The sequence below is a fragment of the Protopterus annectens genome, chromosome 1.part2 (assembly GCF_019279795.1).
Source record: "Protopterus annectens isolate FY-2018-M chromosome 1.part2, PAN1.0, whole genome shotgun sequence".
NCBI classification, from domain to species: domain Eukaryota; kingdom Metazoa; phylum Chordata; order Ceratodontiformes; family Protopteridae; genus Protopterus; species Protopterus annectens.
In genome coordinates this window covers 754,730,303-754,757,802 of record NC_056727.1, presented here as the reverse complement: position 1 = coordinate 754,757,802, position 27,500 = coordinate 754,730,303, and the positions used below count along the sequence as shown (strand labels likewise).

Genomic DNA, 27,500 nt, shown 5'->3' with positions numbered 1-27,500 from the left:
TTTACCTTTAGGAGGACGAGACTGCCTACGAACAAAGGCTGGCTTAGAAGGGTAGTGCCATTGAAATTTATACACAGGAGAAACAAAAGACATGCTTAACCTCCTGTAAAGCCTTCCCCTTGTCCTGAAGGGACTTAAATAAACCAGCAGCTGCTTCACCAAACATAAGAGAGTATTACCCAAAGTAACATCCAGCAACTTAGCCTTAATATCATCAGGCAAAGGTTGAAGCCGAAGCCAGAAATTTCTCCTACTGTCCTTGCTTGTCAGAAGGCAGTAACTTTGACAAAGGAAGCAATTGAGATGGCTTATCATAAGCTACAGCACAGAGGGGTCAGCAGCAGGACATTTAAAACAAAAAGGAACAATCCTCAGGCACCCTGTAAAACCTATTAAACTTCCTGGGAGCAGGGGTTAGAGAATCCAGCGCTTTAGAGGCAATGGAAGAAACATCCAATAAAGCAGGCAAGACAGGAGGAATGGTTGCAGAATTAGGAGAGTCCATTTGCAGTAACTCATAGTATCTGTAATGGATATCCGAAACCTGGGCACAATCCCATTTATAAAAGTCCATCATCCTAGAGATAAGTGTCCCCAAGGGAAATTTCCTCAGAAATTATCAAGAATGAGAATCCTCCTCCTCAGACCTGTAGGCTAAAGGAGAAGTAATCTGGGCAGAATAACCAAGGGAGTCATCATCAGAACTCACATCAGAAGAATGGAATTCTCTGGGCCTTTTAGGGGAAGAGGCGGACCAAGGAGGATCACCTACTGAAACCCCTTGAGGAGGCCGCAACGACAGTAAAGCATTACATAACCCTTGAGTAAAAGGCCTGCCACTCACTTTGTGGATCCCTAGGAGCAGAAGAGACATGGTTAGGTTTCTGTTTCTTCAAAGGGGCTGTTGTCCTGAAAACCTGAGTCCCAGACTCAGGACGGCATTCCCAACTGCAGCAGGAACCTCTTCCCAAGAGAGAAACTGTGGTACCCCATTAGACCTCTCATAAACAGTCAACAGTGGTTCCCTCTGAACCACCAAAACAGACACCTGCAAAGCCTCGTCAGACGTGCTGCCTGCCACATCCTCACCGGCCTCCAACCCAGACACGATAGAGGATTCTGACAAAACAACTGGGTGAGCCTCCGAGTGCATAATAACCTCAGGAGAAACGCTTGGCAGAGGCCGGACAGCAGAAGATTCCAGCCTTGCCTTACACACCTTCTTCCCAAATGGCTGACCCCTCAGGATAGGAAGCTCCATCCATAATACCTGCAGCAAGAAGTTTAAGTCCCTGGTTCTAAGTTTTGAGGACAATAAAAAATTGAACAAGATGTATGATCGTGAGCAGCACCAAGGCAAGAGAGACACCAATTGTGAATTGAACAAGATGTATGATCGTGAGCAGCACCAAGGCAAGAGAGACACCAATCGTGATGGTCTTTTTGGGGAATCGGTCTCCCACACTGGCATTTACTCTTCCTGGAAATCAGCACTAAACAAAACAGAAAAAGTAACTAAAAACCCAACTGGGTACTTACCTGCAACCGTGAGAACTGTAGTAAACAGAAGCAAGCACAGAAAAGTCAATAAACAGAAAAACAGATGTATGCAACAGACTGGTGGTTAAAACAGCATTCCGACTGGCGGCAAAAAAGTTCTGAGGACGGTATGCCTGAACGTCACCTTTACGCCCTACCTTACACAAGAATAAGTAGGTGACAATCAGCATACCTTAAAGCAACGGAAATCTTTTGTAAATTGGCCAGACGGAGGGCTTCACGGCAGGGAAATCTTTTGTAAACTGGCCAGACGGAAGGCTTCATGGCAGGGAATCCCCATTAATAAGGAATACTGCAGCTGTGAATGCAAGGACATTGCATATTCCTGGGTTTAAGATTTAGGACAGATTCACTACCATGTTAATTACCATGGGTAATCTGCCCAAACATACTCCAACCACCAAAACACTTTAGCCTTAAACATTACATTTGATTACTTGTCTATTCACATACCAGGGTTTTTAATATATTGGATTTACTGTTACTCATACTTGCACTATGCACAAGAAAGCATCACCATATTAACTGGGCAGCATAAACTCAAAATCATACTTCCATACCCCCAACTAAAGATATTTCAGAAGTAGCCGGAGGCTGCCCTCACATTTAGAAGCAGGTAAACACTTAATAGCAAACCATAGTTTTCTGCAAGAAAGCATTTTCTAATACAGACACTGAAAACATGCAGTTAATGCAATTTTGCTGCTTATTACTCAAGTAACTCTGGATCACATTACCAAAATTACTGCTATCATGATGCAGGGTTCACAAAAAAAAAAAACACCACCAAACAAACAACACACGTCTGTACAGTATTGTCTTGGGTAATGCTTTGTACAACATTACATCCTGAAGTCACCGGACAGTTGCTGTAAAAGAATCCCGGGACAGTCTACTTTCCAGTTAATGACAATTATTTACAGCATTTTTTTTTTCGTCAGTCCAGCCCACTCACTGTACAGAAAATGTAACACCCATTAAAATGAGTTTGCGTACTTTGACCTGCAAGTTGTACGCACCTGGTGCACCCATACGTGAAGCTACTTGAAACATGAGTGTAAGCCAAAGGATGGGACACAGGCACCCCCTCTACACCATCTTAAGAAAATGAAGAGGGATATTTTAATCATCTTCCCATACTCGTACAAAGAAACATTCGACAGGAAACATAAGTGGGATAAACGTACTTCAGATTACAACTACACTACTGGAGGAATACGAGTGTTCCTATAAAAAATTACCAGTATCTATCCATTTTAAACAAAATAAATGGGTTCAAATGGCAATACCAGCTTTTGTCCTATAAAGCAACATGAAAACAGTCCAGAATGCATTAATAAAATGGATATAAACCAGAACGAAAAATGCTTACAGCTTTACTGATCCCGGTCTTGAAGCGTTTAGAAGGACTGAAAAGTATCAAAGTACAGCCTCCGTTATTTGTTTAAAAAAATCTGTTAACAGCCTCAACACTGCTTACAAACGGAAAAAAATAACCAACAGCTGACTTGTGTCACATGACCACACAACAGCCAACCATGAAGCAATCTCAAAAAACACGACACACAGCAGTGCTGTAACATACAAATGACAACAAATACCTAACAAGGAAGGCCAGAAACATAAAGAGAAATGCAGACGATGGAGAGACTCCGCAGCAAGTGACGACAACAAGGTCTGTATAGAGAAAACTAAAACATCTCTGGTGTTACCAGTGTTCTCATCCAGTCAGACACACAACATTAAACAATTCATTAGAGTAAATTAATAAAATAAACAACATCGCCATACAGGCTAGTAAAACGGAGTTTATTTTGAAATGTTAAAACACTAAACAGTATTAATTCGGGGGCAGGTTTAGAGCTATAATCCCCGAACCATCATGAAACCATGTCAGCTATACTACTACTGCAGGAACTGCATTTTACCGTAATGTTCCCCAAACGAGCACACAAACCCAAAATTAAAATATAAACTCATAAGTTGCCGCATCTTTGTCTCCCCTCCCATTAGTCACATACAACAGTAAAAGATTTGAATACAAGATACTTTTATGTGCATTACTTACAAACTATCCACGACACACTGAAAAATACTTCAGTGACAAGGCTACGATACAAAAGTTAATGTCCTAACCCACCCCTACTTCTTTGCTCCAGGGAGGAACCAGAAACAGAAAGCCCGGATGGTTGACGGCACGTAAACGGAGCACTTAAAAAGCACCTCGAGCGTTCCTGAAAAACGGGAAAACCGGGACACCGACGAGTACTCAAGGACGACCTGCAAATATCTCACGTATCGAATGACAGAGCCGCTTTACCACAACCCCGTACTTCAAGGCTGAAGTTTTGACAGCAAAACGAAAAATAAATACTTGCTATCAAATACCCCAATCGGGCGAAAAAAATACACAGGCGCCCTGTGCCTACAGTACCCCATTCCTCCAAGCTGCTCATTGCCCTTCCGGGGATTGAAAAGTTTCTGTAACTCAACTACGTTCCAAATGATTGGTAGAGACATAATGTTACTTCGCGTCTATTTTTCTATACGATTGTATATTCTATTATCAATACCACTTTTCATTTACACAATGATGCGCCCCCCAAAAACGCTTATCGATATTTTTGGATTTATAATTACAGCTCTTTAGCCAAACTAAAGAAGCTAAAAACTTGGATATTTTTCGCATTTCGTTTTAGCTGAAACATATAAATATAGCAAAATACTGCATTCCAATACTCACTTGGTTCAAACAGATTATCATCCAGCTGTTTCCTTGTTTTTGTTTGCAATATTCGCCGTCGTCAGCTTACTTGGCTCCCCCCATACACAAAACAACATCCTGCTGTGGTGACGTTGCCGTGTTTGGGCGGAGTTGTTTGACAGTAACAGAAGCACATGGAGTTTAAGATATGCTGTTATGGTTATAGGTAAACTGATATTTTAACCACAACAGCGAAGTCAAGTTTTGCAATAGTAACAACTTCAGAGATAAGCATCTGTGTTGCCAGTGAAATAGCTTTCGCAGTCTGTATGACTCGCAGTTTGCTGGATGAGCGTGAAATGAAAGTATTGGGCAATATAATAAGACGTGTTCCATAAGTTTGTTTTTAGTTTCACCTGCAGTAGTTAAAGTTGCTGTAGTGCAAAATCTCAAAAAGCTGCATGTGTTATTGGTGTAATTTATAAACAGACAAAGAAGAGTGTGTGTTTGTGAGCGCGCTCGTGTTTCTGAGCACGTATAAACATATGACGTGTTGGCGAGGCAGATATGTGTCTCAGAGGATCTCCATCCTCTGGAACAGGCTCCCCATCCACCTGAAGCTGAGTACATCCCTAATTATTTTTAAACGTAACATTTACCAGGTGATGGGAAACCGAGTCTGACCCCCTTATCTGTGATAGACAGAGGCAGACAGTAATTTCCGAATTGACATCCCATTCACCTCTAGAAACATAACTAATTTACCCGCTCCTAACAAGCACTCATGAACCATGGTACATAGGTGGTTGCTGAGCTATTGATCTGAAGGTCTTTATAAGCCTAGTGCTGTATGCTCAATATAATACTAGAGAAGCCCACTATAAAGAATTTGGCCTAAACTCGAGATCTTAGTTAGCAACGAATTAACACCATAACAGCTACAAACAATTGCAATCTGAGGGTCATGCTGCTCAACGCTAGAAGTCTAAATCTCAAAATGGACTCGCTCGAAGCACTCCTTAAAATGGAGAACATCGACATTTCTGCTGTAACAGAGACCTGGTTCAAGGCAGCAGAAAGCACCCCTGCACTACCAGGCTATAACTCATTCCATACCTTTCGGCCCCAGAACTTGGACCGAAGCTCCAAAGGCGGTGGTCTTTCCATAGTCATAAAGGATGCGCACACCTCCAGACTGGTAGCCCAACATAACGCATTAGAGATACTTCAGGTGCTGCTAACATTGGGTAAGACAGCGATTCAGGTCGTTGCCTGCTATAGGTCCCCAACCATGTCCCAAGACTCACACTCCATATTCCTAAGCACCCTGGATAATGTTAGGGTCCAACCTAACACTCATACTGGGCAACGTCAACTACCCCTCCATTAACTGGGAAAACTACTCATGTACCAATACAATTGCCCAACGTTTCCAGGAATTCATTAATTCCAATGCCCTGGACCAGCTCGTTCTTACCCCCACTAGAGGTAGCAACATCCTTGACCTGGTCATTACTAACATGGGCGACCGTTGCTCTACACCAATAGTCAACTCCTCCCTGGTTAGATCCGACCACAAACTAATCACTGGAAATCCACATTCCCCCTCACAATGGTAACCACCATGAAAACTTCTCCAAAGCTAACTTTGGGCTTCTAAAAACAGAGGTGGCTAACTTCATGGCACCCACGCAAATGGAGAATAGTTGCATGACTGCCGAATCATACACCAATGCACTGTACGAACACGTACACAAATGCATGGATCTCGCCATACCCAATAGAACCAAGATGCTCTCCTCCAAAAAAAGAAAGCTAATCTGATGGTCCCCTGCCATAAACAAACTGTACAACAGAAGGAGGAAACTGATGCGGAATAAGGTGAAGTCCCAAGACTGGAAAAACTCCCTTATCAGCCTCAACAAAAAGTTGAGACCTCACATCAAATCCTCTAAAGCTAGCTATGAAAACAAAATTGCAGCAGATAATAAAGACAACCACAAGGTCTTCTATAGTTATGTAAAGAATCTCCACAACAATACCCAGATTTGCTCTGAGCTACAGTACAATGATACCTCCTATACCGAGCCAACAGACATTGCCAATATACTGGCCGACAGGTTCAGTACCAACTTTACCCCTCTCTCCCCCACCAAAGGACCAATTACAATACCAGTAGATTGCCAGGCACCCAGTATTACTGCTCCACAGGTTAAAACAGCACTGTCCAAGGCCAAGAATACAGCTCCTATGGGCCCTGACAATATCCCTGGCTGTGTTCTACATGAACTACTGAGTGAACTGGCATCTCACCTGTGTGCCTTGTTCAATCACAGCCTCACCTCAGGCCTTGTCCCTACCGAATGGCACACTGCTACAGTCATCCCTCTTCACAAAGGAGGAGTGACTACAGACCCTGGGAACTATCGCCCCATTAGCCTGATGAGTCTGATAATCAAAGCTATGGAACACATCATCATGGACCTAATAAACAAGGATATAGGGAATTTCCAAACTCTGGATCCCACACAGTTTGGTTTTACAAAGGGTAGATCATGCCTGCTAAACCTGGTCAACTTCTTTGAGTGAGTCACCAGAGCTGTGGATGAAGGCAAGGTGGTTCATACAGCCTACCTTGATCTGGCCAAGGCCTGTGATACCATTCCCCACTCAGGAATCATAGAAAAACTCACCAAGCTAGGCACCAACCCCTATATCACTAGGTGGGTTGCAACCTGTCTCACAGAATCCATAGTGTGAAAGTAGCTGACTCTAAGTCAGACTGCCGACCTGTCACAAGTGGAGTCCCACAGGGTCCTGTCCTGGGCCCTCTCCTGTTTGGTCTCTACTGTTCTGAAGTCCAGGCCAACACAAAGGCACTCTGGCTGACAAAGTTCGCAGACGATTGCAAGTTGGGAGCTATTATTAACTCCCCAAGTGATGTTGGCATTCTACAGAAAGGCCTCATTGAGACCAATGACTGGTGTCACAACCATGGCCTTAAGCTCAATGCCAAAAAATGTGTCATCATCCCCTTTGGGAAAAACGTGGTTCCCATGAATTTCCACATCAATGGTAGTCCACTGAACACAGAAGGAATTATAAGAGATCTGGGAACACAGGTTGACAGCAACCTCTCTTTTGACCACCACATTGCCACTGTGGTCAGAAAGTCCTTGTATGTGACACATCTCATTACTAAGGGTTTTGCATCCAGGAAGAAAGAGGTCATTGTCTCCCTCTACTCTTCCCTTATTAGGCCAGTCTTCAAGTACAATGCCCCATTTGGCATGTACCTCACTAGACACCTGCAACAACTGGAGAGGCCGCAAAAGTACCTCACAAAGAGAATTCTATACCTTAAACACTTGTCCTATATGGACAGACTCAAAAAACTCCAACTATTCTTTGTCTCATATCACCTACTTAGAGGTGAACTCTGTTTGACTTACAAATCCATGTCTGACCCAGCTCTGTTAAAAATGCTACATCTAAAGAAATCCCAGTCCCTCCACACCACACGCTCCAGAGACCTCAACCTCATTACCACAATCAACAGAACAAGCTGGAGGGATGGGTTCGTAACCCAGAGACTGCCCATGCTATGGAATAGACTTCCCATACATGTCAAACAGAGCACCTCACTGGCCCTCTTCAAGAGAAATCTTGATGAGTGGATGGGAAATAAAAAATTCATCCCGGGGATCACTCCAGTGGCTCTACTCGACAGAGACAGTGGGAACTAAGGTCGGGTGGCATGATGCCAGGATAATCCTATGGGCTAGGCTTGTAAAGGCTCCAGGGTCATTAGCCTAGTACACACCTATGAAACTGTGACTGCCCGTATCTAGGTGGGTCAAAGGTGAAATCCCTGGTAGGAATTTAAGCCTTCCTATCCAGTCGTTCAGGCTATGCTTAAACAGGGTCATAGAGAGGGGCTTTGATGTGAACTTGTAGCCATTTCGACAGGAGTGGCAACCTCTGAGAGACATATATGTCTGTCCAGCAGATCCTTTTTATGTCGCAGGCCAAGCTAAGGTCCTTGGAGTGGGTGACTCTTCTCCCATTTGACTTCCGGATGTGCAGCATTGTCATTAGGTTTGAATTTGAGATTGCTGTGTAGGCCAGGCAGGCACAAATCTTCTCTAAATAGTCTGTACGCTACTAAGTACAATGACAGTGACTTCAGTCTGTCAGTATATGACTTGTGCTGGAGACTCTGAATTTTCTTGGTTAGAAACCTCTGAGGTCTGTCAAGTTGCTTCAGGTGCCTAGTACCGTACATACCAAAAGGAGCATTGTACTCAATTATTGGCTTGATGAGGGTCAAGTACAGGGGTTCTGTGACCTCTTTCACTCTTGAGGCAATGCTTTTGCTAATGAGGTGTGCAACGCAAAATGCCTTCCTTACCACAGTATATACATGGTGGTCAAAGTTTAGGCTACAGTCAACTTGCATTCCAAAGTCTCTAACTACTGAGTTGTTACTTAGGGTATTATTATTTAGGTACTTGTGTATTATCGCAACCAGATTTGTAAGCTGCTGTAATTCAGAATGTCATCGTGGAACAAGTGTATCTCAAAGTAAAAAGGGGTGCGCAAACACCAAATTAGTATTGTATTGCATTGTTTCGGAAAGAGGAATAATTGCAAAATTCCTCTTGCTGGGTACCGTCCTTTACCAACGACATTTAATGAAAACTGCAGTTAACCTGGCTGGTGCTACAGATAGGGCATATGTATCTCATTACTTACGGACTTCCATCCTCAAATCATCCCGCTGACTTGGTAGGCAGTCACACATTTTATGAGGGACAGACCCTAAATATGTGGGAAAAACCGGACATTGTGCGAAAATCTGGACAGTTGACAAGTATGTATAGCTGCAATGGCAGTGAGACACAAGTGGGAATTAGGTACACTTGAGCAATTAGTTGCAGTAGGAAGAGACGCATCAGTAATGTCCAACAGCCCACTTAACTTCCAACTGCTGTAATAGTATCAGTAAATGTAGCAAATTGAAAATGGACATTACCAATTTTACTTTTTACATTAACCTTTCTGCCATAACTGAAGGGAAGCTTTGGAAATTAAGTGATGACAGACATTCATGTAAATTTCGTACTCCAAGAAATCTGGCGAAAACATAAAATAATGGTAGGACAGCAGTGTAAAAATCAGGGAACTTTTTAAATAGTTATACACTTTGAAATTGACACAATAACATGAAATAATTTTGTCGCCAAGTGAACGGCATATGAATGTTTGGTACTTACATATTATTGGTTAGAAATCTGGTTGCGATAATACGCAAGTACCATTATTTATATGATAGTCTGCAGGGATATCGCTTTTACCAAAGGGGATGATAATGCATTTTTTTTTTGCATCGAGTTTGAGTCCATGTCTTTGGCACCAGTCATTGGTTTGTGTAAGCCCCTCTTGAAGTATATAGACATCATTTGGGGATTTAATGATTGAATCTAATTTGCAATCATCAGCAAGCTTAGTCATTCACAGCCCCTCTGTTTTGTCCTGAACTTTTGAGAAGTATATTCCAAACAATATGGAGCCCAGCACTGATACCCGTGGAACCCCACTGGTGACAGATCTACTGTTTGAGGTAAAGTTCCCAACTCTGACTGAGTGTGATCTGTTGGAGAGCCACTTAGCAACCCACCTGACTTCATAAGGGTTGATATTCCACTGGGAGAGACTGAGTATGATCTGTTGGTGAGCCACTTAGCAACCCACCTGACTTCATAAGGGTTGATATTCCACTGGGAGAGTTTATTAATGATGCCTGAATGTGGGATTGTGTCAAAGGCTTTGGCTAAGTCAGGGTAGGCTGTATGCACAGATTTGCTTTCGTCTCTGGCTCTGGTGATGTTTTTGAAGAAGTCCACCAGGTTTATCAGGCATCACCTGCCTTTGACAAAACCAAACTGTCAGATCAAGGATTTGGAGATCACCTGTATCCTTATTTATAAGGTCCATGATTATGATTCATTCCTTGGCCATACAAATAAGGCTGGTTAAGCTTATGAGTCTGTAGTTCCCAGGGTATGTTGCTGTATTGCCTTTATGAAGGGGGGTGACTGTTGCTGTTTTCCATTCAGCAGGGACTGAGTATTAGTTTAAGGGTGTGCACACTTATGCAGCTAGCTTATTGTACGTTTTTTATTTTTTATATTTTTCCCCAATCAGATTTGTTTGTTTTTCAATTGAATTGTACAGGTTATAAGTCACATTAAAGGTGGGAAAAGTTTTGAAATGATTTATTGTGGTCTTATTTTTTATACCACAAAAACCTGGCATTTTTAACAGGGGTGTGTACACTTTTTATATCCACTGTACTTACTGTCAGTGACAATTGACAATGCTCATTTCAGTAGTACTTTAAAATACTCTTAATTTTGTTTCCAGCCTTCATAGATTTAGTCTTTGAGGATTTTTCCACTCAGGCCTTTAGTATAATGTCTGTGTGCCTTAACGGGCATAAAACTGTAACCAGGGTAGGACATTTGAAGTTGTCCTCTGTCAGGCAGATGCTGTGTCACCAGCAGCTTGGTTTCTTTGTGGGGAGGAATTAATTTGGTCTCATTTCTGTGTAATAAAATCTGCTGCAGACTACAGAACACGTCAACCCACTAAAGAACTGTTTTGCCCCTCTAATACATCATCAGAAGGCAGGGTTGGATGACAAGGAATCAAGAAGTGATTGGTCAGTTGCTCAGCATACAGTAAACAGAAACGCCAGTTTATTAAACTTAATAAATGTAGGTCCACTGAAGTAACTAAAGTAAAAATGATATATTTTAGAATAAGAAAACACACTTTACAAGAATAGGGGACAATTATAAAAAAAAAGAAATGGTAAAAAAATGTGCACTTGGTTTTTAATTCTCTGCACTAATTTCCAGGCAATATTCTGCTTAACTGAATAGGTGAGAATGCTTTTGATCCATCCCCCTCTGCGTTATGGGCTCAGCATACTTCTGCTGCATCACTTGACTACCTTCAGTTGCATGCATAACCAGTACACATTAGATCCCTTCTCATCCTCTATTATTCATATTCTACATCAACCCCTGTCTTGGTGTTGTCTGAAAATAAATGAACCACAGATGATAATATTCCACAATTTATATTATGAAGCACCAGTGCCAGAAATAACCCCTGAGGTACCCTATTGGTCATCTCTCTGTTCTCTGACTTCATTCTCCTATTAGTCACCCTTAGTTTCTGTCCTGGCAGGAGATTCATAATATCTTATTATATTTAGGCCTACTTCTAATCAAGGCTGTAATAAACTCTGTGAAACTCACATCTCCTTGTTCTATTTTGAGGTACATTGGTAGAGCATTTAGCTTTAATGGCTCATAGCTGTTGGTTCTTCGTGTCAGTTCTTAGACTGTGGATCCCTTTTATGCAGACTCTGGACATCCTCCTTGTGTCCAAGTAGGTTTTTGACATGTTTTCTGGTTCCCTTCCAAATCCCAAAGATGTGCCGTTGGTCAGTTGGTATTTCTCCAGCTAGGTGTGCATGCCATGTGAGAGTGAATGACTGTGAAGTGTCCTGTGATGAGCTGGAATTTGCATCAGGATTAGCTCATCTGTCTGATACCTAGAAGATGCTGAAACAGGCTTTGGTTTCCTCATTACCCTGAACTAGATTAGGTGGGTACTCACAAAATGAAAGTGAGGTTTCTTTTGGCCATTTCTGCTGTTACCCAACTGGGAAATGGGGACAGGGCTAAATGACAATATAACACTTCCATGAGTTCACTCTGATGTTAACTTAGCCTATCTTAGCCTATGTTTCAACATAAATGTAAGCATTCTACTTCTGAGAATTTTCCCATTACCTTTTCAAAGACTGACATGAATCTCACTAGTCTATACTTCACTGAATCTTTTTCATACTTTTCTTTTCATAAAGCTACCACTGTACTCTTTGCTAGTGGAGTGGAACCTCTCCAGCCTCGAGAGACAAGTCATACATCCTTCTTGTTTGGGATTTCTGTACACATGACCATTCTTTCAGCATGCTAAGTAGTCTTGCATCTGCTCTGTAGGCCTTACCCACTTACTTTTGCCAGATATGTTTCTACCTGCACATGTTATTTTCCATTACTCCAAGGTTGTTCTTTTTGTACCATCCATCCTTTCTCTTTAGTGAAGTGAGAGAAAAAAACATCTGGTATTTTATTCTGTTTACTTGGTATCTCTAGTCTCTTTCCACTTTCTTCACCATTGTCAAAATGTGCTTTCCTTTGGCTTTATTGGCCTGAAATTGTCCATTAAAATGACTTAAAAAGAAAAAAAGTCATTGGCATTCAGAATCGCCGTATAGCTGAAACACCTGATGTTCATAAGGGTCATTTGCATATATCCCATTTCCTCTGATGCAAGAGGTTTGAGAGGTCACTCAGTGAAAATTCTACCTTGGCTGGAGTTTTCATTCAGTTTTTACTGATTGGTTTATCTGCGTGACCTTCTCACACTTTGTCTTAGTTGTGATATTTTACAGTCACCCTAATGGTAATGGACATCAGCTGGGTATAACAGCCCTGTGTTTCTTATCCTTAGTTAAATACTATGTTTGTGCTGCCTGATGAGGTTGTAACAAGGCTAAAATATGTTTATCTACAGCTAGTGGGGTTTGGCTTTATTGGCCTGAAATTGTCCATTAAAATGACTTAAAAAGAAAAAAGTCATGGGTATTCAGAATAGCCATATAGCTGAAGCACCTGATGTTTATAAGGGTCATTTGTATATGTCCCATTTGCCTCTGATGCAAGAGGTTTGAGAGGTCACTCAGCAGAAATTCTAGCTTGGCTGGAATTTTCATTTAGTTTTTACTGATTGGTTCAGCTATTTATCTGATCTTTTTCTTTTTTCTTTACATTTTTGCATTTTGCTGTGGTGTTTCTTACTATTCTGGCTACTCTTTCTTAGATCTTCCTTCACCTTTCTTTTTAATATGCATGGTATTTATCATTATTTCTACAGTGAAAGTTTATCTGTAGTTAGGATATGACTGTTAGTTAATTGTGTGATGCCTGAGCCATTGAAATGCATATGACACTTTTTTTTGACGCACATAGTCACTCAGTGGGCCTACAGCAGGAGTGTCCAACCCACGGCCCGCGGGCCGCATGCGGCCCTCAGAGCTCTTCCATGCGGCCCGCGACCCTTAAATTTAAATTTAATTTTAATTTAACTTTTTTTCCGTGTGTTTACACGTCCGCGTACTTTTGCTGTTCTGCGCATGCGCCAACTTTCTTTTTTCACGTTTTTTTCATACCAGCGTCTTTCCGCTGGTATGCGCATGCGCGAAAACACCGTTCGGTCGTTTTTTATATTTCTGGTAAAGCTGAAGGAAGGAGCGAGATCGTGGAGAGAGGATTTATTTTATACACACCGACTACAGTACAACATAGCAAAAGGTAAGCTAAGTATTTTTTTTACACTGTGAATGCTCCCTAAACTAGGTTAGTGTTAGGTCACTTAAGTTTTTTAGAATTTGATGTTATACTACCAGAATGCACCAAACTACAAGGCTATGCAGCTTGGCAGACTGAATCCAGACAAACAAACCTATTTGGCCGGCTGAACCTCTGCAGAAAGAGAAGAAATATGGGCTAGCTAGCTAGTATATTGTTTGTTTTGTTTGTAAATAGTTTGTGTTTATGTTAGGTTTATTCCTTAATTCGAATTGCTTCCGTGTTGTTTTGTCTGATTGAGGAATTGTTTTTTCTTCAAAATAAAGTAAAAAGAAAGATTTCTTTCCCTGATTTGTCTAGGGAGGAGAAACATTTTATGTAATGTACATACATTCTGTTACTCTTAGGATTCTAATAAGGATAATGTTTCCTCTTAGTTTAAAATTGTCAAGGTTTCATTTATGGGTATGTGTTTCTTTTATAAACGCTTCAAATTTTATGGCAGAATTTTTAATTTGGCCTGTGGCACCTCTCTTCTGCTGGCAAGTGGTGTCGACAGGGGATGAAACTGAAGGATTGGTCCAAAGTCAGCAGTATGTGCACTTCGCTGCATTTCTCAAAGCATTTTAAAATGGAATAGTCTGTGTCCAGTTTCACAGGCTCCAGGTCCTTAAAAGGCTGACAAGTTGTGTCCTTTTTTAGATGCACATCATTTTTACAGTTTGCAAAAGGTATCAGCACCTAACCATAATGGGAAGGCTGTCTGTCTTGCATATTTTTCTTTTGCCAAGTATTCCAAGTTACTGGATAAATAATGCATGTAGACTACCTTCGCTGTGCAAGTTATTTAGCTCACTTTTAACTTTCATGGTTTCAAATCACAGTTCCATTTTGCAGCAGATGCAGAAAAATTAGTCTATTTCTAGACTCAGTAGAAACACACTGGATGAAATAGCAGTGCATTTACTGAAATCTGTGTGATGTTCGTCGTCTCCCATTGCTGCAGTCCTGACAAATGGGTACTCCGCTGCCCACTATCGGCCCGAATACCAAAGGGCTAGATCTGGCGTCGGTCACGGGCGCCTGAGACTGACGTAAGTACTTGTCAGTACAAATGCGCATGACCGACGCCATAACCTCAGTCTTTCTTGCCGCATGGTCCTCAGCAGAAGCAGTTTTTGCAAGTGCCGTTCGGCGTTCTGGAACTGTCGGTTTTCGAGTTTCAGACCGGATACCAAGTTGGCTAAGTACCCTGTTGGGAACGTTTTTTGTCTTTTTGTCTTTTTTTTGCCTCAGTGTTGCCGGATGTCAGAAAAAGTTAATAACTGTATTTCTTGTGGGAAACAGATTCCTCATAGGGATTACCATTCACTTTGCATTCCTTGTTTAGGGCCTGAGCACGACGTTGTTGGGTGTCGCTTTTGTGCTACTTTTAACAAGCGTACTATTAAACGTCGATTGGACTGTGCTAGGCTAGTGTTTGGTAGGCGTTGTAATTATAACATGCCGTCGGATTCTCCGACGACTGGTTCTTCTAAGAAGCGCAGAGATAAGTCTTTGCGGTCCAAACAGGTTGAGGCGTCCACTCCGGACGTCAGTTCTGTGGAACCACTGACTGCTTCAGTGGCTCCTTCTGACAGTTTACCAGTGTGTCTAGGGGAGCCTTTGTTACTGCAGGAAGTGGCTTCTCCTGTGTTAGGCCAGGCTGAGGGTGCTTCTTTGTTGTCGGTAGCTTCCTCCCCTCATAGGGTAGTTGGACCTCCTCCTTCTCAGGGCAAGGGCCATTCTAAATCTAAGTCTATCCCTGCTGGTGCTTTTCCCCAGGGTCCAGCTCCTAGGAAGCACATGTTAAAGATGGCTGAAGATTTGATTACTTTAATTAGGGGTTCCATGCCCCCCCCTGTGAAGCGGCCCAGGATTGACACAGAGTTGGGGGGTCTGGTTCAGTCTTCCAATGAGTCGGATTCCTCTGTGGAAGAGCTTCAGGATTTCCCTCCCTATTCTGATTCGGAGGCTGAGGATGCTACTCCCTCTGCGTCCCCTCCAGAAGATTTTTCTTTCTCTGAAACTTTGCATTCCATGAGAGAACATTTCCAATGGGATGGCCAGGATTATTCTGATTCTCGTAAAAGGCTGAGGGAATTCTTGTTTTTACCTCAGCACAGGCCTTTGGCTATTCCCCCTGTACTGGATGTTGTTCAGGATGTATTTTCTGAGACTGCCCTTAACCCAGATTCTCTGCCCCCTGCCCCAGTTAAACCAGATAGGTACTACAGGGTTCCGGAAGCTCACAAGTACTTGTATAAGAGTCCTAGGGCTGATCCAGAAACTATTTCTCAAGGCCCCAAAGGTGTTAAGGCTTCTGTGGTTAAGAATCCGGTTCCTCTGGACAAGGATGCTAGGGCCCTGGATAGGTGGGGTAAAAAACTGTATACCTCTTCTACTTTGGCTATGAGAGCTTTGAATTGTCAATTTCATATGCTCAGGTATCAGAATTATTTGCTGAGTCAATTGAAATGTAAAGTGGATGCTTTGTCTGAAAGTGTTGACTGTAAGGAGCTTCAGGATTTAGTGCATGCTTCGGACCAGGTTGGTAAGCATTCTTTGCAGTGTGGTTTTGATGCTTTACAAGCTTCTTCCAGGGTGGCTGCTACTAGTTCTGTTGTTCGCAGACATGCCTGGCTTAGAGATCAGTCCTTGTCAGAGCATGTTAAGGCTCGCATTATGGATGCTCCTTTGCAATCTGATGTTCTTTTTGGCCCTCCGGTGGAATCAGTTTTGAAAAAGATGGAGGAAAAAGCTAAGTCTATGCAGACGGTAAAGGACTTCTTACAGGTTCAGCCCCCTAAGTTCAGTAGGAATTGGCCTGCTAGGGGATGGTCTTTTCCCTCTTCGGATTTTCATTCTAGGGGCAGGTCGAGGCGTGGTAGAGGTAGGGCTTCTTCTCAGGGCCCTGTTACTTCTAGGCCTTTTAATTCTTTTACCCCTTCTGCTGGGGTGGGCAGGGGTCAGTCCTTTAGGAAGCAGTCCCAATGACCTGTGTCTTCAGCTGCCGGACTCTGCTTTGCTGGCAGCTCCTCTAGGGGGAAAACTGGGACTTTTCAAAGGGAATTGGCATTTGGTTACCCAAGACAAATGGGTATTGGACATTATAACTCGAGGCTACAAGTTTTATTTTCACACATTCCCTCCTTTCAAAGGTATGCCGGATGTGCCTCATCAGCAAAGACTGGAAGCGCAGGCACTGATTTTTTCTCTGCTCCGGTTGGGAGCAATACAGGCAGTTCCTTCTGTGGACAGAGGCACGGGGTTTTATTCCCGTCTTTTCTTGGTACCAAAGAAGGGAAATACTTGGAGGCCCATTCTGGATTTATCCATTCTAAACACCTTTCTGGAAATTCCGAAATTCAAGATGTTGACACTGCAGCAGCTGTTGCCTATGCTAGGCAGAGATCACTGGATGGTGACTTTGGATCTCAAGGAGGCCTATCTTCACATTCCTATCAGGCCCAGTTGCAGGAAATTCCTGAGGTTTCAGACTGGGAATTTGCATTATCAGTTCTCTGCGTTGCCCTTTGGCTTATCTACTGCGCCCAGGGTATTCACAAAAGTCCTGGCTCTGGTAATAGCTTTTCTCCGGCTAAGGGGAATTCAAATTTATCCTTATCTGGACGATTGTTTGATACTGGCTCAGGGCAAGCTCGAACTTCTTCGACATCTGCAGTTTGTGATGACAGTTTTCAGATGCCTAGGGTATTCTGTGAACGAAATAAAGTCCAGTCTAGTACCATCACAGGAGATGTGTTTTCTGGGTGTGAGACTGAATACAGCTACTCAGATGGCATCTCTTACCCCAGACAAACAAAGAAATCTTCACCTATACTTCCAACGGCTATCCGTAATGTTCAGGCTGACTGCAAGGACAGTCCTTCAAGCCTTGGGGTTCATGGCATCTTGCATTCTAGTACTTCCCAATGCCAAACTGCATATGAGGAAGCTACAGTGGTATCTCAAAAGCGTTTGGACTCAACACAGCCACGATTTGGATACTGTCATTCGGATTCTCCCTTGCATTCAGAAAGAATTTGTGTGGTGGGCTCAGGAATGTCACCTAAACAAGGGACTCTCTGTGACCCAACCGGAGGCAAGTCAGATATTAACGACAGATGCCTCGGAGTCAGCCTGGGGAGCTCATTTCAAAGGAAAATGGATTCAAGACCTTTGGCCCCCGGAGTTGCTTCACTTGCATATCAATATGAAGGAGATGCTGGCGGTTCAATTTGCCTTAAAAGCATTCAAGGATCTACTTCGACCGGGACTGTGTTGATTCGAACGGACAACACGACTGTCATGTGGTACATCAACAAGCAGGGGGGTACTCATTCTTACCCTCTTTGCAGACAAGCAATGCTGTTATGGGAAACTGCTTTGGATCTGCACATCACTCTTCGAGCACAGTTTCTGCCAGGAGCACAAAATTCGTTAGCAGATGTTCTGAGCAGACAGATGGTGGATCCTCACGAATGGAAGTTGGATCCTCAGGTATTTCGTCAATTGACCGTGGCTTGGGGAACTCCAGACATAGATCTGTTCGCTTCTCCTCTGAATTCCCAACTGCCTCTGTTTTGCACAAGGCTGTTTCATCCGAAAGCCTGGAAAATAGATGCCCTGTCCTTCAGTTGGAGCAACCTTCACGTGTATGCCTTTCCTCCTCTGCCTCTTCTTCCACAGGTCCTGTTGAAAGTCAGGAGGGACAAACCTTGCATGATCCTTATAGCACCGGATTGGCCTCGTCAACATTGGTACCCTCTGCTGAGGAGCCTAATTCACGGGACACCTTGGCCATTACCACGGATTCCTCACTTATTGTCTCAGGAAAACAATCATTTTCTCAATGTCAGGGTGCAATCCCTACATCTGACAGCCTGGCGCATTCAGTTTTAGAGGATGAGGGCCTTCAGCTCCCTCCACAAGTTTTGGATGTCCTTTTGGAAGCCAGGCGTCCCAGTACTCGGAAAGTTTATGCTGATAAATGGAAGAGGTTTTTTCTTTGGAGTTCTGCTAAAGGCCTTGATGTCACGTTGCCTAATTTGAGTTGTTCTTTGCAATATTTGACTATGTTACTAGACAAGGGTTTGTCCTTCTCCTCTATAAAAGTGCATGCTGCAGCTATTTCGGCTCACTATGATGGTGATCCTCCTTTCTTTTCACATCCTTTGCTTAAACAGTTTCTTAGAGGGGCAAGGAATATAAGACCCCCACGACGGGCTCCTACTCCTGCCTGGGATCTTAATTTTGTTTTGGAAAAGCTGACTCTGCCTCCTTTTGAACCTGCAGCTACGGCTGAATTGAAGTTGTTGTCCTGGAAGACTGCTTTTTTATTGGCTGTTACTTCTGCTAGAAGGGTGTCTGAATTACAGGCTCTCATGGCAGTGGAACCTTTTCTGATTTTTCACCAGGACAGAGTTTCCTTGCGTACTAATCCTACTTTTCTGCCTAAGGTAGTTTCTAATGTGGCATTGAACCAATCTATACATTTGCCTACTTTTTATGCTAACCCCCAAAATGACGGGGAAAGAGTTTTGCATTCTTTGGATGTGCATAGGCAGTTACGGTATTATTTGTTCAGAACCAATGAGTTCCGGATATCTCAACAGTTATTTGTTTCGTTTGCTGTGGCTTCAAGTGGGAAAGCTGTCTCAAAGCAAACTATTTCCAAGTGGATCGGCCATTGTATTGCTTTTTGTTACTCTCGTCATGGTAAGGAGGTTCCAGTTGGGATCAGGCCTCATTCTACTAGGGCTACGGCCACCTCTACTGCTTTTTTGAGAGGGGTAGCTACGAAAGACATTCTGGAGGCAGCTACTTGGAGTTCTGTACATATCTTTACCAAGCATTATCATTTGCCTCTTTATTCCAGGTCTAGAGCTGGGTTTGCCACTGCAGTCTTACAGGGCATGTCTGCTACTCCTCCTGCTATTTAGTTGGCCAACCTCCCTTTTTCCGTTGCTATGGGATTCTACCCATTTGTCAGGACTGCAGCAATGGGAGGCAGCGAACATAGTACAGTTTTGTACCTACCATAAATGTAGATGTTCGAGGATCTCCATTGCTGCAGTCCTATTTTCCCTCCCTCCTTCCCCCTTTTTTCTTTTTACATTGGGGTTTTTTGGGTGGTGTTTTCTTTTTTCTTTGCATTCTGACATCTGAGGCAAGAAAGACTGAGGTTATGGCGTCGGTCATGCGCATTTGTACTGACAAGTACTTACGTCAGTCTCAGGCGCCCGTGACCGACGCCAGATCTAGCCCTTTGGTATTCGGGCCGATAGTGGGCAGCGGAGTACCCATTTGTCAGGACTGCAGCAATGGAGATCCTCGAACATCTACATTTATGGTAGGTACAAAACTGTACTTTGTGTTTTTGATGCATTTTAAAGGGAAGCAATGTCAGGTTGTTTTTCTGGAGATGTGTATGGCTTGCCTCAGAGTTATACTTAGGAGGTCAGTGCTTAGTTGTTTATTGGTCTAGTGGTGGTTTGGTATTACCACTACTTTTAGATATGCAGTGCATTGTTAGTAGCAGTGATGAAGGTCACCAGAATGTTGTGGCATATGGTTAGATAAGAATTTTTTCCAAATACTGAGGCCATCCTCGCAAGGCACAGGTGACCAGTAAAAGTACATACAGATTGATATGTTCGTTTCTGCTGTTCATAGTGAATGGAAAATTAAGCTGCTACATAGGCTGTAACTATTTTCAGTATGATAACAGGAATAGAGATGCTGCAATACAAATCCAGCTTTATGCATTTAGTCAGTGAATACACAAGAAAGCACTTCAATACACACCTTGCATTTAGCTGATTTTCGTCTCTTTTTATTTTATTATAAATAAAAGTGGAATGAAACAGATGCTCACATTGGGTAAGACAAGTGGGAGGCATGGACTTGTAGAAGGATAATTGAGGATGAAGGAAGCAAGTACTATCAGAAAAGGAAAAAAAAAACAAGCTTGCCTTAAGAAAATATTTTATGGGGAGAATGTTTAGCTTCTTTAGAGAAAGAAATTTTCAATGTGAACACAAGACATGATTGTCTTTGTTTTCAGGTGTGAGCTGTGAGCTGTGTAGTATAAAAGTTGGACATAGACTTCTATTATACAACAAAAATTAGCAAGATTCAAAAGTACAAATGATCACTAGGCTTTTTACCACTAAAATGCAACATATCCAGGAAGGTAAACTTCTGTAATGATTTGTTAATGACAGTAGAAACTAGTCACAATGTTAAAGTTTAGTTTTAGAACTCTACATTATTTTAGTCGTACCCTGTGCAACGTCAAAGGTTGCTCTTGAACACTTCTTTTTCTTTTGAATAAAGTTGTCATTAAAAACAAAAGCAAGCTACTGACAGAGAGCTGCTTACACAAAGCAGTGAGTCTTTAGGATTCACTAACAAAGAACCTGTTCAAGCAGAGGTTCTGATAGAAAGGGGTTTTCTGGATGACTGATATTTGAGGAGTTATGTGATATAAACTCAGCAGCCACTACTGTCCTGCCAAGTTCCTGCTTGGGCTGCCCCTGAAATTGTTCAATACTGATCAGTGCATTATAAAATTAGTAAGGTTATGTTTCAGAAAATATTAGATTTAACTGTTTTTTTATGCATTTATTAATTTATTTATTGTTCAAATTCACCTACAATACAGCCACATCAGTCCGCATAAACCTGTTTTTTTTTTTTTTTTTTTTTTTTTTTTTGCTCTTCAGTTAATGTGACACCTTTTTTATTTTTTTTTTTTGCCCCCAGACCATTTCTGTTGACTCAGTGCGGCCCTTGCAACTGAAAAGGTTGGACACCCCTGGCCTACAGTATATTATATGGGATACAGCAACTGCTGAACGTTCTGCTGTTTTCCACATGCTGTGAATTACCATGTTTATTATGATTGTCAGATATAGGTATTGTCAGTCATTTACATTTTGATGGAGATTAGACTTTCCAGAGAATCTAATTTGCTGGTATAAATTGTGATGCATACATAGCTAATGGGATATTCACTTTTTATGTAATTAGTTTGTCAACCAAAAAAGTAATCAATTTCAAAACGCATGTGTCTTTGTGCATTTCTAGATGCTGTTTGTGTATGTGGTTTAGGCCTGTGAGGTGTTTGTGTTTTCATGAATGGAGATTTACATGTTGGTGTTGTAGGGTTTGTTAGTAAAAGAAAACAATGTACAGTCAATACAATGGTGTCAAAAAAGCTTAGAAAACACAAAAAAGGAAAAAGTGAAACACTACAGTAGGCAAAAAAGTAACAGGTAAGAAAAGAGTAAAATTACCATTACACAGAAACTCTACCACCCCTAAACCCACATTGGCAAAGGGCCCTCAGGACATCAGGCAAAATGAATGAATTAAAAAAAAAATCACAATAAACAAGCACAGGTGTTGTAGGCATTAGGAATGACCATGTATTTATTTCAGTTTGATAACTGGGTAAGTGCCCTGGTCTAGTGATCCTTTTCAGCCACAGCCCAAATACAAGAGTACAGTAAAAATCACTGCATGGTATCACAATTCAGTAGTAAATTAAATACATAAAAAATACATATGAAATATATATAAAAAAATTGAGGAGTATCAGAAAATTCAAAACAGAGTCTGACAAAACTCAACAGTTTGTTTACAAAATATACAGATGGAAACATTCTCATATATGAATGCATGTAATTATAAACTACAAACTTAGCCAGTGTCGCTAAAGCATGTGCACTTTGATTTGTGTTTCATAGATTATTCATAGATTAGTACTAAGCTAACTGACCTTGCGAGCCATTGTAAGCCTAGCCAATTATCCCTTGTGAGACTCAAACCCTGCACCTTGTGTTTGTAAGGCAAACACCTTAACCATTAGGCCACCCTCCCTGTTGCAAATCCAACACAGTTTTTTTAATGTTTGAAGAGTTTCAGTGTGTTTTTGTATTTGTTATTAGTTTGTTCCATATAGCAGAGTCCATCTTGGAGAGGGCTTTTTCTGCAATAGCCAGTTTGAATCTAGGTTTGACCAATATGGGGGGTGTTTACTTGGTTACTCCTAAGTGAACCATTTCAGGTTGTTTGTATTTCTCCAGGTATTTTCATAATGCTGTTGCTGCAGATGCTCAGACCTATGTAGTCAAGGCTTTGGTAGGCCTTATCTTTTGTCTAGTCTTGTGCAGTCTGATTTGTTTGGAGGTAGCCAGCTGTTAACTTGAGGTGTGGAGTTGATACAATGTTGTGCACAGCATACTATACTAGTGCTCTACTTTATTTGTGTGTTCTGAGAATTCTTGCTATTGTAAGACTGCATATTAGATATAAATGCTTTGGATATTTCAGTGGTATTCTTATATCCAGACCAGATCTAAAATCTATGTTTCATTGGTTTACCGTATATGCAGGTGTGTTTGTACCATGTTAGTTCCAGAACTGGTAGTATCTGTACCTGCGGGAGTATGTATTGTGCAGAGGTGGTATAGTTAAACATTGCATAATGTTGCAGCAATGATCCAGTATTCCCTGATAGGTCTGTTATGTTGGTTCTTGTAACAAGAATCAGTTTTTTTCATTGGTCTACCTTAATGTTTAAGTCACCTTGTCTCGTATTGTACTTCATGGTGCCTGTGGACATGTCTTCAGCTTCTTTGGATCAGTGCATTGTTGTTTTATCTTGTTCTATGAATGACCTCTTTAGGTCAGTGAATTATTTGTCTTGCTTTGTGCATAATCTGTTTCATATGGTAAATGTTCTACCCGAATTAACAAATTCAAATAAATCATTTTTTTTCTCTATTGTTAATGGTATTATTCAGGCTTCCATTTTTTCAGTTGTTATTGCTTATATTATTATGGTAGAGTGCACAGTGATTTGTACGGTTTGTTCCTTTATTTTATATGTTGTGCTCACTTTTCTTTCAGTTGTTGTTTCGGGTAGGTGATGTAAGAACTCTTATTTTGGTAAGCATGCATCCATTAATTGATGCTGTGATGATGCTTAGCAAGCTTTAGGCTGCTTGTACTTGCAACAGCAGTTACCTGCTTTGTCATTGGCATTCAGGATAATAAAGATGACAGTATATGTGCAGCATTTCATTGCCTTTTTTCAATCTCAGTATCACACTTGATCCTACTAGTGCTTAGAGGGTTTGTGACAGTTAAGGTGCACATAGTTCCCTTCAGGTCACTGCTGGACTCTACCCTAAAGCAACTTTTGCTTCCATTCTGTGCTGTTTATATCCCATTTTATGCTGTGGGTTTCAGGGTGTTTGTTACTAGACAAAAGTAGTTTTTACCTTTTCTATATCAGTTTGCAACATCTCATAATTCTGATTTTGGGGAGGGTTATCAGAAGGATTTGCAATGCCAAGACACAGCACTAAATATCAAACTACCATGGGAGTATAATGCTAGGCCTCCTAAGATCCTCACATATCAATAGTCCAGAAAGTACATATGAACCTATAAAGACTGTATAGTGAAATATAGCCTGATGCCGCTTAGATATGTATTAGGACCAGCAAAACATTCTGAGAAAAGGAATGCAGAGCAAATTAGATCATCTGTGCTACTGGCAACAATCCCATTACTGAACTGTACCCATACTCACATGCAAGAAAACACTCCATAATTGCAACACTTGCACAGTGAACAGGTCAAGGAGGGCTAGAACAGCAAAGTGACAACTAGGTTTATCCTATAAATATGGAGCAAGGGGCATAAGAGAGACAGAAAGGGGCAAGAGCAAGCATGGGAACCCTGAAGAAAAGATAGGGGAGGAGAGGAAGGATATATGTCTTAGTGAGACATGCCTATTTTCCTTTGATGAAAGGTAGATGGAAACAGTACCAAGGAACTTGTATAGGAAGGAATGAGGAAGAAGAAAGAGTGGTAGGAGGAGACAAACATGAAATGCAGAAATAGGGGGTGATATGGGCACAAAAAGGAGAACAATAGAGGAGGTGTACAGATGCAAGGAGGATATCTGGTGATAGGGATGAATGGACTACAAACAGGGTATAGGGGAATGATACATATGGAAGGGAAATACCATAATAAGGGATAGAGTGGGGTGGAGATTGTTGTCTGGTTAGCCTAAAGTAGGATCCACCAGGGTGTTGGTTACCTCTGTGACCCTGCTTCTGGTGACCTGGTGGTGATCAGGGCTAGCTCATTGTTTGAATATGTCTGCACAATGAGGTACTCTAGAGTCCCAGTGCTGGAGTTAAACTGTTGTTGCATCTCACTGACAACCAATCACAGCACCTGATGCTGACTGACCTAGGTGGACCCCTTTGGGCTACTCTCAGGTTAGTATCTCCCACACCACTCTTGTGGGAGGTAGCTACAGAAACCATTAGTGTGCCCTCTGGGTCACCTTCAGCAGGATGACTTTTATCCCACCTGTTAAGAGGCAAGGTTAGGGACCAATGGTGACCTAGCAACAGGCACATTGGCTAGAGTAGACTCAGGTAAACATCACCACTCTGCAGCTGAACCTGAAGAAAAAGTAGACAAAACAGAAAGGAAAAATACAGTGCAACTGTATTCATGCATATGACAAACTGAATTTCAATTTTAGATGCAGAAATGGATGATATCCCTCTCACCTGGACAATCTGTCAGATTTCCTTAGACAGATCTGTCTCTTAAAGGTAGTCATATCAGTTGGTATAAAAGAAAACTGAGAATAGTCAGTGCACTTTGCCCTGCCAGTAGAAGTCAAGGAAAGTAATAGACACTGGGCAGAAAATACACTGTAAAAACATACATATAGTGCTTATTGTGAAATGTTGGCTCATTCCCTCTAACCTGTTCCTTCCTCTGACGTAGTATGATGAGCTTGTATCTCCATAGGTCACTATATCAATGCCCGCACTGCTTGCCAGTGTAGATAATGGCAGTGGCATTACTGACCACCCTGGCCAGATAGTACACGGCATCAGTCTTCCATAAAAGACCATCATGATGATCCAGTAGGTGCTCCTTATCTTGCCTGTGCAGAAGATAAAAATATTTTAGTCACACAGATGCACAGGTAAGACAGCTGAACTGTTGTCTGAAGCAGCCACATCCAGTGAATATTTCAAAACAAAGAGCTAAATGGTAGTTGTATGCACATGTCCTAATGTTATGGACACCACATGATGTTTATAGTTGGACAGCAAAGGTGCACTCCAGAAAGTAACACCAGGGAAGAGTGGCAGTGCTAATGGCTTTGCAGCATCTGTGCATGACCATAGTATGCCCATGGCCTCCAAGCCCAGGAACAGGCAGATGCTTGCATGCTAGTAGTGACTATGGATGACAGCACAATGTGTTTATGAAAATGTATGTTTATAATCTGTGTGCATTTGTGTTATTACATGGCCATGTGCAGAGAGGGAAGTGTGTGGTACAGGATATGCACAGCAGTAGTGCCCATCAATATAGTACAGTACTTCAAGACTGTAGGCAGATTTAAAATGCTATTGCTGTTGTCAGTATGAAACAGAGTAGGAACAGTGGCAGCACAATAGGAGATGGGTACGAGCCACCAAATGAAGGTAAGGGATAGTGTGGGGGCACAAGGGTTTGCCAAGATGGCTCATGCATACAAACACTGCCACATATGTCTAACCCACAGATATACATGCCCTGTCATAGGCCAAAGAGAATGTCTGTGTCTGGAACACTTCTCCAACCAGAAGGAGTTGTTACTGCAGGCCGTCATGCACACATGGCATGCATATCTTTGAAAAAGATAAAATAGATAAGGCATTGTATGACCAGGTGTCACAGGGAGTTGTATAGGACATCAGTACTGCGGGTGGCCATAATAGGACTGTGATGCCACAGGAGAGAAACAGATCTGAAATGTATGTGATGTCTGTTTTTTTCTTTCTTAATTCTGGCCATAAATGTTTTATAAACTACATTTTAATTTTGTAAAGCTGGTAGTTGAAGCTGCACAATGAAGTTGAATTTTTAAGATGTCTTTGATATTTAGGAAATATGTTTAGAACTTTGTATCTTATCCTGCCAGAAATTAATTGTAAGAGATGCTTCTAACGCACAAAATAATTAATTGCTTGTATGTAATTGCACATTATTCTCAGCCCAGAGCTGTGAATGGTGACATGTGCAAGCAGCTGGTAGCAATATGTGAAATCCTATTAGTCTTTCTGCTGATTTTACCACATTTGAGAAAAATGAATATAATTACCACAGGTTTCTGTGGAAAGAAACAAAAACCTAAATATTTTGAACAGAGTCATGTGTGTAAAGTCAGGCCATGCACTGGAAACATCTATGTAGGTTGCTGTCTATGTCTGACTTTATACTGTTTTAGCAACTTAGCAGTTAGTCTTTGTTATTCTTTCAGTCAGATTCAGCAAACTTAGTGATGTGGTTAGAATTTCCCTTTTAAGTATTCTGCCTATACAGTTAATGTGGGTTTTGTGTTCTCTTCTTTTTGAAAATGCATGTATCTTTGCCTATTTCATTTGCATCAACACTGCATAACTTTTTAAATTTTTTCTAAACAATGTTTTATTTGTTTTTAAGATCTTGTGTCTCATATTTATCTATTATTTATTATCTAAGGAAAGAGTATTATTTACACCATACATTGTCTAGCTGCTGGTATTATAATTGTTCAGATTACTGTGCATCTTGCTATTTGTGTTTATTATTATTAATATTTGGTTATTAATCAAGAGTGGCATGGTAAATGGTGTGTTGGCTTCCTGGCCCATTATGTGGGGTTA

At 41.6% G+C, this 27,500-nt stretch overlaps 1 long non-coding RNA gene across 3 annotated transcripts in view; it reads left to right on the top strand.

Annotated features, from left to right (window-relative positions):
* Positions 1–2,930: 2,930 nt before the first annotated feature.
* The window catches only part of LOC122791131, a 1,637,998-nt gene continuing 1,613,428 nt past the window's right edge, over positions 2,931–27,500 (top strand). For all 3 annotated transcript variants that reach the window (XR_006363110.1, XR_006363106.1, XR_006363113.1), the window contains exon 1: positions 2,931–3,235. This is a non-coding gene — a long non-coding RNA (uncharacterized LOC122791131). The remainder of the gene's footprint in view (positions 3,236–27,500) is intronic.